The following is a 13472-nucleotide window of genomic DNA, read 5'->3' as shown; positions in this document are numbered from 1 at the left end:
TCCTGTCTGGGACTTATCCTTCGATGTTCGGATTTTTTGCACTCAGCTGCCCGCTCAGGGCCACAGGACTCGGAGCGCAAACATCGGCCCTTTTCCCTGGGAAAAAAAACTCACCATTCCAGGTTCCTGATGTCAGTTTGTAGGGCTCCCCTGGGACTGTCAGGGTAGCACAAGTATGAGGTGGGGGCAGATCCTGTCTGGGACTTATCCTTCGATGTTCGGATTTTTTGCGGTCAGCTGCCGGCTCAGGGCCACAGGACTCGGAGTGCAAACATCGGCTCTTTTCCCTGGGAAAAAAAACTCACCAGTCCAGGTTCCTGATGTCAGTTTGTAGGGCTCCCCTGGGACTGTCAGGGCAGCACAAGTATGAGGTGGGGGCAGCTCCTGTCTGGGACTTATCCTTCGATGTTCGGATTTTTTGCACTCAGCTGCCCGCTCAGGGCCACAGGAGTCGGAGCGCAAACATCGGCTCTTTTCCCTGGGAAAGAAAACTCACCAGTCCAGGTTCCTGATGTCAGTTTGTAGAGCTCTTTTTGGACTCCCAGGCCAGCACAAGTATGAGGTGGGGGCAGCTCCTGTCTGGGACTTATCCTTCGATGTTCGGATTTTTTGCACTCAGCTGCCGGCTCAGGGCCACAGGACTCGGAGCGCAAACATCGGCTCTTTCCCCTGGGAAAGAAAACTCACCAGTCCAGGTTCCTGATGTCAGTTTGTAGGGCTCCCCTGGGACTGTCAGGGCAGCACAAGTATGAGGTGGGGGCAGCTCCTGTCTGGGACTTATCCTTCGATGTTCGGATTTTTTGCACTCAGCTGCCGGCTCAGGGCCACAGGACTCGGAGCGCAAACATCGGCTCTTTTCCCTGGGAAAGAAAACTCACCAGTCCAGGTTCCTGATGTCAGTTTGTAGGGCTCCCCTTGGACTGTCAGGGCAGCACAAGTATGAGGTGGGGGCAGCTCCTGTCTGGGACTTATCCTTCGATGTTCGGATTTTTTGCAGTCAGCTGCCGCCTCAGGGCCACAGGACTCGGAGCGCAAACATCGGCGCTTTTCCCTGGGAAAGAAAACTCACCAGTCCAGGTTCCTGATGTCAGTTTGTAGGGCTCCCCTGGGACTGTCAGGGCAGCACAAGTATGAGGTGGGGGCAGCTCCTGTCTGGGACTTATCCTTCGATGTTCGGATTTTTTGCAGTCAGCTGCCGGCTCAGGGCCACAGGACTCGGAGCGCAAACATCGGCTATTTCCCTGGGAAAGAAAACTCACCAGTCCAGGTTCCTGATGTCAGTTTGTAGGGCTCCCCTGGGACTGTCAGGGCAGCAGAAGTATGAGGTGGGGGCAGCTCCTGTCTGGGACTTATCCTTCGATGTTCCGATTTTTTGCGGTCAGCTGCCGGCTCAGGGCCACAGGACTCAGAGCACAAACATCGGCTCTTTTCCCTGGGAAAGAAAACTCACCAGTCCAGGTTCCTGATGTCAGTTTGTAGGGCTCCCCTGGGACTGTCAGGGCAGCACAAGTATGAGGTGGGGGCAGCTCCTGTCTGGGACTTATCCGTCGATGTTCGGATTTTTTGCGGTCAGCTGCCGGCTCAGGACCACAGGACTCGGAGCGCAAACATCAGCTCTTTTCCCTGGGAAAGAAAACTCACCAGTCCAGGTTCCTGATGTCAGTTTGTAGGGCTCCTCTGGGACTGTCAGGGCAGCACAAGTATGAGGTGGGGGCAGCTCCTGTCTGGGACTTATCCTTCGATGTTCGGATTTTTTGCGGTCAGCTGCCGGCTCAGGGCCACAGGACTCGGAGCGCAAACATCGTCTCTTTTCCCTGGGAAAAAAAACTCACCAGTCCAGGTTCCTGATGTCAGTTTGTAGGGCTCCCCTGGGACTGTCAGGGCAGCACAAGTATGAGGTGGGGGCAGCTCCTGTCTGGGACTTATCCTTCGATGTTCGGATTTTTTGCACTCAGCTGCCAGCTCAGGGCCACAGGACTCGGAGCGCAAACATCGGCTCTTTTCCCTGGGAAAGAAAACTCACCAGTCCAGGTTCCTGATGTCAGTTTGTAGAGCTCTTTTTGGACTCTCAGGGCAGCACAAGTATGAGGTGGGGGCAGCTCCTGTCTGGGACTTATCCTTCGATGTTCGGATTTTTTGCGGTCAGCTGCCGGCTCAGGGCCACAGGACTCGGAGCGCAAACATCGGCTCTTTTCCCTGGGAAAAAAAACTCACCAGTCCAGGTTCCTGATGTCAGTTTGTAGGGCTCCCCTGGGACTGTCAGGGCAGCACAAGTATGAGGTGGGGGCAGCTCCTGTCTGGGACTTATCCTTCGATGTTCGGATTTTTTGCGGTCAGCTGCCGGCTCAGGGCCACAGGACTCAGAGCGCAAACATCGGCTCTTTTCCCTGGGAAAAAAATCTCACCAGTCCAGGTTCCTGATGTCAGTTTGTAGGGCTCCCCTGGGACTGTCAGGGTAGCACAAGTATGAGGTGGGGGCAGCTCCTGTCTGGGAATTATTCTTCGATGTTCGGATTTTTTGCACTCAGCTGCCCGCTCAGGGCCACAGGACTCAGAACGCAAACATCGGCTCTTTTCCCTGGGAAAGAAAACTCACCAGTCCAGGTTCCTGATGTCAGTTTGTAGAGCTCTTTTTGGACTCTCAGGGCAGCACAAGTATGAGGTGGGGGCAGCTCCTGTCTGGGACTTATCCTTCGATGTTCGGATTTTTTGCACTCAGCTGCCCGCTCAGGGCCACAGGACTCGGAGCGCAAACATCGGCTCTTTTCCCTGGGAAAGAAAACTCACCAGTCCAGGTTCCTGATGTCAGTTTGTAGGGCTCCCCTGGGACTGTCAGAGCAGCACAAGTATGAGGTGGGGGCAGCTCCTGTCTGGGACTTATCCTTCGATGTTCGGATTTTTTGCAGTCAGCTGCCCGCTCAGGGCCACAGGACTCGGAGCGCAAACATCGGCTCTTTTCCCTGGGAAAGAAAACTCACTTGTCCAGGTTCCTAATGTCAGTTTGTAGAGCTCTTTTTGGACTCTCAGGGCAGCACAAGTATGAGGTGGGGGCAGCTCCTGTCTGGGACTTATCCTTCGATGTTCGGATTTTTTGCGGTCAGCTGCCGGCTCAGGGCCACAGGACTCAGAGCGCAAACATCGGCTCTTTTCCCTGGGAAAAAAAACTCACCAGTCCAGGTTCCTGATGTCAGTTTGTAGGGCTCCCCTGGGACTGTCAGGGTAGCACAAGTATGAGGTGGGGGCAGATCCTGTCTGGGACTTATCCTTCGATGTTCCGATTTTTTGCGGTCAGCTGCCGGCTCAGGGCCACAGGACTTGGAGCGCAAACATCGGCTCTTTTCCCTGGGAAAGAAAACTCACCAGTCCAGGTTCCTGATGTCAGTTTGTAGAGCTCTTTTTGGACTCTCAGGGCAGCACAAGTATGAGGTGGGGGCAGCTCCTGTCTGGGACTTATCCTTCGATGTTCGGATTTTTTGCACTCAGCTGCCGGCTCAGGGCCACAGGACTCGGAGCGCAAACATCGGCTCTTTTCCCTGGGAAAGAAAACTCACCAGTCCAGGTTCCTGATGTCAGTTTGTAGGGCTCCCCTGGGACTGTCAGAGCAGCAGACGTATGAGGTAGGGGCAGCTCCTGTCTGGGACTTATCCTTCGATATTCGGATTTTTTGCAGTCAGCTGCCCGCTCAGGGCCACAGGACTCGGAGCGCAAACATCGGCTCTTTTCCCTGGGAAAGAAAACTCACCAGTCCAGGTTCCTGATGTCAGTTTTTAGAGCTCTTTTTGGACTCTCAGGGCAGCACAAGTATGAGGTGGGGGCAGCTCCTGTCTGGGACTTATCCTTCGATGTTCGGATTTTTTGCAGTCAGCTGCCGGCTCAGGGCCACAGGACTCGGAGCGCAAACATCGGCTCTTTTCCCTGGGAAAGAAAACTCACCAGTCCAGGTTCCTGATGTCAGTTTGTAGGGCTCCCCTGGGACTGTCAGGGTAGCACAAGTATGAGGTGGGGGCAGCTCCTGTCTGGGACTTATCCTTCGATGTTCCGATTTTTTGCGGTCAGCTGCCGGCTCAGGGCCACAGGACTCGGAGCGCAAACATCGGCTCTTTTCCCTGGGAAAAAAAACTCACCAGTCCAGGTTCCTGATGTCAGTTTGTAGGGCTCCCCTGGGACTGTCAGGGCAGCACAAGTATGAGGTGGGGGCAGCTCCTGTCTGGGACTTATCCTTCGATGTTCGGATTTTTTGCACTCAGCTGCCCGCTCAGGGCCACAGGACTCGGAGCGCAAACATCGGCTCTTTTCCCTGGGAAAAAAAACTCACCAGTCCAGGTTCCTGATGTCAGTTTGTAGGGCTCCCCTGGGACTGTCACGGTAGCACAAGTATGAGGTGGGGGCAGATCCTGTCTGGGACTTATCCTTCGATGTTCCGATTTTTTGCACTCAGCTGCCCGCTCAGGGCCACAGGAGTCGGAGCGCAAACATCGGCTCTTTTCCCTGGGAAAGAAAACTCACCAGTCCAGGTTCCTGATGTCAGTTTGTAGAGCTCTTTTTGGACTCTCAGGGCAGCAGAAGTATGAGGTGGGGGCAGCTCCTGTCTGGGACTTATCCTTCGATGTTCGGATTTTTTGTCGTCAGCTGCCGGCTCAGGGCCACAGGATTCGGAGCGCAAACATCGGCTCTTTTCCCTGGGAAAAAAAACTCACCAGTCCAGGTTCCTGATGTCAGTTTGTAGGGCTCCCCTGGGACTGTCAGGGCAGCACAAGTATGAGGTGGGGGCAGCTCCTGTCTGGGACTTATCCTTCGATGTTCGGATTTTTTGCACTCAGCTGCCCGCTCAGGGCCACAGGACTCGGAGCGCAAACATCAGCTATTTCCCTGGGAAAGAAAACTCACCAGTCCAGGTTCCTGATGTCAGTTTGTAGGGCTCCCCTGGGACTGTCAGGGCAGCACAAGTATGAGGTGGGGGCAGATCCTGTCTGGGACTTATCCTTCGATGTTCGGATTTTTTGCAGTCAGCTGCCGGCTCAGGGCCACAGGACTCAGAGCGCAAACATCGGCTCTTTTCCCTGGGAAAAAAATCTCACAAGTCCAGGTTCCTGATGTCAGTTTGTAGGGCTCCCCTGGGACTGTCAGGGTAGCACAAGTATGAGGTGGGGGCAGCTCCTGTCTGGGACTTATTCTTCGATGTTCGGATTTTTTGCACTCAGCTGCCCGCTCAGGGCCACGGGACTCAGAGCGCAAACATCGGCTCTTTTCCCTGGGAAAGAAAACTCACCAGTCCAGGTTCCTGATGTCAGTTTGTAGAGCTCTTTTTGGACTCTCAGGGCAGCACAAGTATGAGGTGGGGGCAGCTCCTGTCTGGGACTTATCCTTCGATGTTCGGATTTTTTGCACTCAGCTGCCCGCTCAGGGCCACAGGACTCGGAGCGCAAACATCGGCCCTTTTCCCTGGGAAAAAAAACTCACCAGTCCAGGTTCCTGATGTCAGTTTGTAGGGCTCCCCTGGGACTGTCAGGGCAGCACAAGTATGAGGTGGGGGCAGCTCCTGTCTGGGACTTATCCTTCGATGTTCGGATTTTTTGCACTCAGCTGCCCGCTCAGGGCCACAGGACTCGGAGCGCAAACATCGGCTCTTTTCCCTGGGAAAGAAAACTCACCAGTCCAGGTTCCTGATGTCAGTTTGTAGAGCTCTTTTTGGACTCTCAGGGCAGCACAAGTATGAGGTGGGGGCAGCTCCTGTCTGGGACTTATCCTTCAATGTTCGGATTTTTTGCGGTCAGCTGCCAGCTCAGGGCCACAGGACTCGGAGCGCAAACATCGGCTCTTTTCCCTGGGAAAAAAAACTCACCAGTCCAGGTTCCTGATGTCAGTTTGTAGGGCTCCCCTGGGACTGTCAGGGCAGCACAAATATGAGGTGGGGGCAGCTCCTGTCTGGGACTTATCCTTCGATGTTCGGATTTTTTGCACTCAGCTGCCCGCTCAGGGCCACAGGAGTCGGAGCGCAAACATCAACTCTTTTCCCTGGGAAAGAAAACTCACCAGTCCAGGTTCCTGATGTCAGTTTGTAGAGCTCTTTTTGGACTCTCAGGGCAGCACAAGTATGAGGTGGGGGCAGCTCCTGTCTGGGACTTATCCTTCGATGTTCGGATTTTTTGCGGTCAGCTGCCGGCTCAGGGCCACAGGACTCGGAGCGCAAACATCGGCTCTTTTCCCTGGGAAAAAAAACTCACCAGTCCAGGTTCCTGATGTCAGTTTGTAGGGCTCCCCTGGGACTGTCACGGTAGCACAAGTATGAGGTGGGGGCAGATCCTGTCTGGGACTTATCCTTCGATGTTCCGATTTTTTGCGGTCAGCTGCCGGCTCAGGGCCACAGGACTTGGAGCGCAAACATCGGCTCTTTTCCCTGGGAAAGAAAACTCACCAGTCCAGGTTCCTGATGTCAGTTTGTAGAGCTCTTTTTGGACTCTCAGGGCAGCACAAGTATGAGGTGGGGGCAGCTCCTGTCTGGGACTTATCCTTCGATGTTCGGATTTTTTGCACTCAGCTGCCGGCTCAGGGCCACAGGACTCGGAGCGCAAACATCGGCTCTTTTCCCTGGGAAAAAAAACTCACCAGTCCAGGTTCCTGATGTCAGTTTGTAGGGCTCCCCTGGGACTGTCAGAGCAGCACAAGTATGAGGTGGGGGCAGCTCCTGTCTGGGACTTATCCTTCGATGTTCGGATTTTTTGCAGTCAGCTGCCCGCTCAGGGCCACAGGACTCGGAGCGCAAACATCGGCTCTTTTCCCTGGGAAAGAAAACTCACCAGTCCAGGTTCCTGATGTCAGTTTGTAGAGCTCTTTTTGGACTGTCAGGGCAGCACAAGTATGAGGTGGGGGCAGCTCCTGTCTGGGACTTATCCTTCGATGTTCGGATTTTTTGCAGTCAGCTGCCCGCTCAGGGCCACAGGACTTGGAGCGCAAACATCGGCTCTTTTCCCTGGGAAAGAAAACTCACCAGTCCAGGTTCCTGATGTCAGTTTGTAGGGCTCCCCTGGGACTGTCAGGGCAGCACAAGTATGAGGTGGGGGCAGCTCCTGTCTGGGACTTATCCTTCGATGTTCGGATTTTTTGCACTCAGCTGCCGGCTCAGGGCCACAGGACACGGAGCGCAAACATCGGCTCTTTTCCCTGGGAAAGAAAACTCACCAGTCCAGGTTCCTGATGTCAGTTTGTAGGGCTCCCCTGGGACTGTCAGGGCAGCACAAGTATGAGGTGGGGGCAGCTCCTGTCTGGGACTTATCCTTCGATGTTCCGATTTTTTGCAGTCAGCTGCCCGCTCAGGGCCACAGGACTCGGAGCGCAAACATCGGCTCTTTTCCCTGGGAAAGAAAACTCACCAGTCCAGGTTCCTGATGTCAGTTTGTAGGGCTCCCCTGGGACTGTCAGGGCAGCACAAGTATGAGGTGGGAGCAGCTCCTGTCTGGGACTTATTCTTCGATGTTCGGATTTTTTGCGGTCAGCTGCCCGCTCAGGGCCACAGGACTCGGAGCGCAACCATCGGCTCTTTTCCCTGGGAAAGAAAACTCACCAGTCCAGGTTCCTGATGTCAGTTTATAGGGCTCCCCTGGGACTGTCCGGGTAGCACAAGTATGAGGTGGAGGCAGATCCTGTCTGGGACTTATCCGTCGATGTTCGGATTTTTTGCAGTCAGCTGCCGGCTCAGGGCCAGAGGACTCGGAGCGCAAACATCGGCTCTTTTCCCTGGGAAAGAAAACTCACCACTCCAGGTTCCTGATGTCAGTTTGTAGAGCTCTTTTTGGACTCTCAGGGCAGCACAAGTATGAGGTGGGGGCAGCTCCTGTCTGGGACTTATCCTTCGATGTTCGGATTTTTTGCACTCAGCTGCCGGCTTAGGGCCACAGGACTCGGAGCGCAAACATCGGCTCTTTTTCCTGGGAAAAAAAAATCACCAGTCCAGGTTCCTGATGTCAGTTTGTAGGGCTCCCCTGGGACTGTCAAGGTAGCACAAGTATGAGGTGGGGGCAGATCCTGTCTGGGACTTATCCTTCGATGTTCGGATTTTTTGCACTCAGCTGCCGGCTCAGGGCCACAGGACTCGGAGCGCAAACATCGGCTCTTTTCCCTGGGAAAGAAAACTCACCAGTCCAGGTTCCTGATGTCAGTTCTTAGGGCTACGCTGGGACTGTCAGGGCAGCACAAGTATGAGGTGGGGGCAGCTCCTGTCTGGGACTTATCCTTCGATGTTCCGATTTTTTGCACTCAGCTGCCCGCTCAGGTCCACAGGAGTCGGAGCGCAAACATCGGCTCTTTTCCCTGGGAAAGAAAACTCACCAGTCCAGGTTCCTGATGTCAGTTTGTAGGGCTCCCCTGGGACTCTCAGGGTAGCACAAGTATGAGGTGGGGGCAGATCCTGTCTGGGACTTATCCTTCGATGTTCGAATTTTTTGCGGTCAGCTGCCAGCTCAGGGCCACAGGACTCGGAGCGCAAACATCGGCTCTTTTCCCTGGGAAAAAAAACTCACCAGTCCAGGTTCCTGATGTCAGTTTGTAGGGCTCCGCTGGGACTGTCAGGGCAGCACAAGTATGAGGTGGGGGCAGCTCCTGTCTGGGACTTATCCTTCGATGTTCCGAATTTTTGCAGTCAGCTGCCCGCTCAGGGCCACAGGACTCGGAGCGCAAACATCGGCTCTTTTCCCTGGGAAAGAAAACTCACCAGTCCAGGTTCCTGATGTCAGTTTATAGGGCTCTTTTTGGACTCTCAGGGCAGCACAAGTATGGGATGGGGGCAGCTCCTGTCTGGGACTTATCCTTTGATGTTCGGATTTTTTGCGGTCAGCTGCCGGCTCAGGGCCACAGGACTCGGAGCACAAACATCGGCTCTTTTCCCTGGGAAAGAAAAGTCACCAGTCCAGGTTCCTGATGTCAGTTTGTAGAACTCTTTTTGGACTGTCAGGGCAGCACAAGTATGAGGTGGGGGCAGCTCCTGTCTGGGACTTATCCTTCGATGTTCCGATTTTTGCAGTCAGCTGCCGGCTCAGGGCCACAGGACTCGGAGCGCAAACATCGGCTCTTTTCCCTGGGAAAGAAAACTCACCAGTCCAGGTTCCTGATGTCAGTTTGTAGGGCTCCCCTGGGACTGTCAGGGTAGCACAAGTATGAGGTGGGGGCAGCCCCTGTCTGGGACTTATCGTCGATGTTCGAATTATTTGCACTCAACTGCCCGCTCAGGGCCACAGGACTCGGAGCGCAAACATCGGCTCTTTTCCCTGGGAAAGAAAACTCACCAGTCCAGGTTCCTGATGTCAGTTTGTAGGGCTCCGCTGGGACTGTCAGGGCAGCACAAGTATGAGGTGGGGGCAGCTCCTGTCTGGGACTTATCCTTCGATGTTCGGATTTTTTGCGGTCAGCTGCCGGCTCAGGACCACAGGACTCGGAGCGCAAACATCGGCTCTTTTCCCTGGGAAAGAAAACTCACCAGTCCAGGTTCCTGATGTCAGTTTGTAGGGCTCCCCTGGGACTGTCAGGGCAGCACAAGTATGAGGTGGGGGCAGCTCCTGTCTGGGACTTATCCTTCGATGTTCCGATTTTTTAGAGTCAGCTGTCTGCTCAGGGCCACAGGACTCGGGGCGCAAACATCGGCTCTTAACCCTGGGAAAGAAAACTCACCAGTCCAGGTTCCTGATGTCAGTTTGTAGAACGCTTTTTGGACTCTCAGGGCAGCACAAGTATGAGGTGGGGGCAGCTCCTGTCTGGGACTTATCCTTCGATGTTCCGATTTTTTACAGTCAGCTGCCGGCTCAGGGCCATAGGACTCGGAGCGCAAACATCGGCTCTTTTCCCTGGGAAAAAAATCTCACCAGTCCAGGTTCCTGATGTCAGTTTGTAGGGCTCCCCTGGGACTGTCAGGGCAGCACAAGTATGAGGTGGGAGCAGATCCTGTCTGGGACTTATCCTTCGATGTTCGGATTTTTTGCGGTCAGCTGCCGGCTCAGGACCACAGGACTCGGAGCGCAAACATCGGCTCTTTTCCCTGGGAAAGAAAACTCACCAGTCCAGGTTCCTGATGTCAGTTTGTAGGGCTCTTTTTGGACTCTCAGGGCAGCACAAGTATGAGGTGGGGGCAGCTCCTGTCTGGGACTTATCCTTCGATGTTCGGATTTGTTGCAATCTGCTGCCCGCTCAGGGCCACAGGAGTCGGAGCGCAAACATCGGCTCTTTTCCCTGGGAAAGAAAACTCACCAGTCCAGGTTCCTGATGTCAGTTTGTAGGGCTCCCCTGGGACTGTCAGGGCAGCACAAGTAGGAGGTGGGGGCAGCTCCTGTCTGGGACTTATCCTTCGATGTTCGGATTTTTTGCACTCAGCTGCCGGCTCAGGGCCACAGGACTCGGAGCGCAAACATCGGCTCTTTTCCCTGGGAAAAAAAACTCACCAGTCCAGGTTCCTGATGTCAGTTTGTAGGGCTCCCCTGGGACTGTCAGGGCAGCACAAGTTTATTCTCTTGGCCCAGTGGCCCTGAGCGGGCAGCTGATCGCAAAAAATCCAAACATCGAAGGATTTTTTTTTTTTTTCATTTTTATTTTAGGCCAATATAAAATCATACATTCTAAACAGGAATTTTCTCGAAATCAAGTGTTTCAATAAACCAAAAAAACTCTAACATATTTTAAATAACTACTAAAAGGCCAGAAAATGTAACGCAATCTGGCAACCCACAACTGTCTCGAAGTGTCTACAATAAACCTTCTTTAAAAAAACCCAACAAATACTCCTTACCACCTCAACAATACCTCACCAGCAACACCAAACAAGTCAAAATCCTTTAACTCCCATCCAAAAAATGCTCTATAAACTGAAACACTATGTCATCTACAAAATACACTCACCCTTCAACAACCTCCTCTAACCTATACACAAATCTAAAATAAATAAGAATTGACTATAAACTATCATACCTTAAATAACTCCACCATTAAACACTACTACACCCAACTTATTAAAACTCCAATACAAACTAAAAGCAAAAACCACAAAATAACACACTACTGTTAACATTGCCAATATATTTTTCCTCCATTCCTCTAACAACTAAATACAAACCTCAATTTACCTTCACTTGAAAAACATACAACACACCTACATACAACTACCCCAAAAATAAAAACAGTCCTACCATCTACATAAATTCATCCAAATGAAACTTAAAAAGTCAAACTCAAAATCTTCTGTAATAATCCAACAACATTAGATGAAAAACATAACAAAAATATTTTTAAAAATCATCCAAATTCTTCTAAAATACTATTACACCACAAAAAAAAAAAAAGCAGCAAAATCAAAAAGCATACTGAAAAATCCAGTTCCTAAAAGTAAAATAACAAAAGAAACATCAAATTCCCACCAATTTCATCAAAAAAACTCAGAATGGCTCCATGAGCCATCAAAAAAAAAAAAAACCACAACCTAAAAGAAAATGCCAAACCACCTCAAACACAAACAATAAAACACAGCCCCTCTTACCATGGTATTATTTTAATATTATGATTAAAATACATATTCTATACAAAAATGTCCTCTACCCCGCCATCAATTCCACATAAAGCAAATAAATTAACTCTTATCATACAGGACATTCATATCAAAAATCTCAATCACCCTAAAACCTTCCAAATAATTACAAATTAACCCCAAAATAAGAACGTTAATCTCTAACAAAAGAAACCCAAAAAAACACAAACTAAAAATACACCACCACAGAACCAACTACCAGCAAAAAAAACCCCCACACTACACTCTTTTCACTAGCAGCTGTTAGTGAGACACATCACAAAAATGAAACAAAAATAAAAAACAGCCCACAGAAACCAAAACACATATAGAAAACAAATCACAAAACCCACTAGAAAAAGTCCAACCAGCTTACTAAACTTGAAACCACACAACAGACCCTGAAAGCTACTAAAAATGAAAACCATACCTCTACACTAACTCCAAGAGTAACCAGTAGTCTGCTAAGTTAACTTTAAAAACCAAAGTAATAAACGATATTAAAAAATCTAAAACACTAGACAATAAAAAGATAAGTACCCAAATAAAAAACTACCTAAAAAAATCCACAATATAAATACACAAGTTCCTAAAATAACCCACTAATAAAAAGCAACCAACAAAAACATCAAACTAAAACAAAAACCCAAATAAATAAACTTAAATTAACAGCGAAAAAAATTATTCCTAACTCAATAAAGCCATAATGCTTCAAACCATCAAAATACAAATAGTAGCTGGAAATAAACACATCACCAAAAGATAAATGTAACCATAAACAATAGCTCCCAAATTACCGGTAACAATAAAACATTCATGACAATTAAACAAACCAAATGAATAAAACCTCTGTAATCGAATAAACAAGAAGGCAATTATCAAATAAAAAAAACCAAACTTACTAATTAACTTAATTAATTAACTTAAACCCACCAAAACAAACACTACATTCTCACTTCAACGAGGGCAAAGAAATGTGGGCTCCCCTTCAATTGCATCCCCCAGAAGAGCAGAAAAGAAGGGGTTTGCCTCAAATGATGGCAAAAAGCAGAATTTTACCTCAATCCAAACCCTTAAAGGAGGGACAACAGGGCAGCCCCCTCATTTCAACCTCAGGATGATGAAATTCAAAAGGTAAAAGAGAAAATTCCCCACTACAAAGGCACATCGGCTCACCTGTTTGGCTGCTGCTTCTCGGCACAAAGGTTTGTCCCTCGGCTCCTCCTTTGAGCAAAGCTCCACGAATCCAAATGATCCCCAAAATCCTTTCCAAAGCGCCCATCGTCCCTCCATGAGACAGCCCCGGGAGCCCCCCAAAAACTCCTCTCCTCCAGCAGCTCCGTGCAAAAGTGATGTGAGGAAAAACTCCCTCTAAATCAGCCCCCGGAGGAGCCGCCCCCTCCTCATCATCCTCACAGCTCTCACCTGTGAGCCTTCATCATCCTGACAGCTCACACCTGTGAGCCCTCATCATCCTCACAGCTCTCACCTGTGAGCCTTCATCATCCTCACAGCTCTCACCTGTGAGCCCTCATCATCCTCACAGCTCACACCTGTGAGCCTTCATCATCCTCACAGCTCACACCTGTGAGCCCTCATCATCCTCACAGCTCACACCTGGGGCTGCTCTGAGCCCTCATCATCCTCACAGCTCACACCTGGGGCTGCTCTGAGCCCTCCTCATCCTCACAGCTCACACCCCAAAACCCCTCAGAGCCCCCCAAAATCCTTCACACATCTCCCAGAGTTCCACAGGCCGACCCCAAAACCCCCTAAATCCCCCAAAATCCCTCACACATGTCCCAGAGTCCCACAGGCTGACCCCAAAACCCCCAAAACCCCTCAGAGCCCCCCAAAATCCTTCACACATCTCCCAGAGTTCCACAGGCCGACCCCAAAACCCCCTAAATCCCCCAAAATCCCTCACACATGT

Source organism: Taeniopygia guttata, chromosome 34, assembly GCF_048771995.1.
Source record: "Taeniopygia guttata chromosome 34, bTaeGut7.mat, whole genome shotgun sequence".
Classification (NCBI taxonomy): domain Eukaryota; kingdom Metazoa; phylum Chordata; class Aves; order Passeriformes; family Estrildidae; genus Taeniopygia; species Taeniopygia guttata.
The sequence above is the reverse complement of the archived record's forward strand: the minus strand, read 5'-3'. Positions refer to the sequence as shown.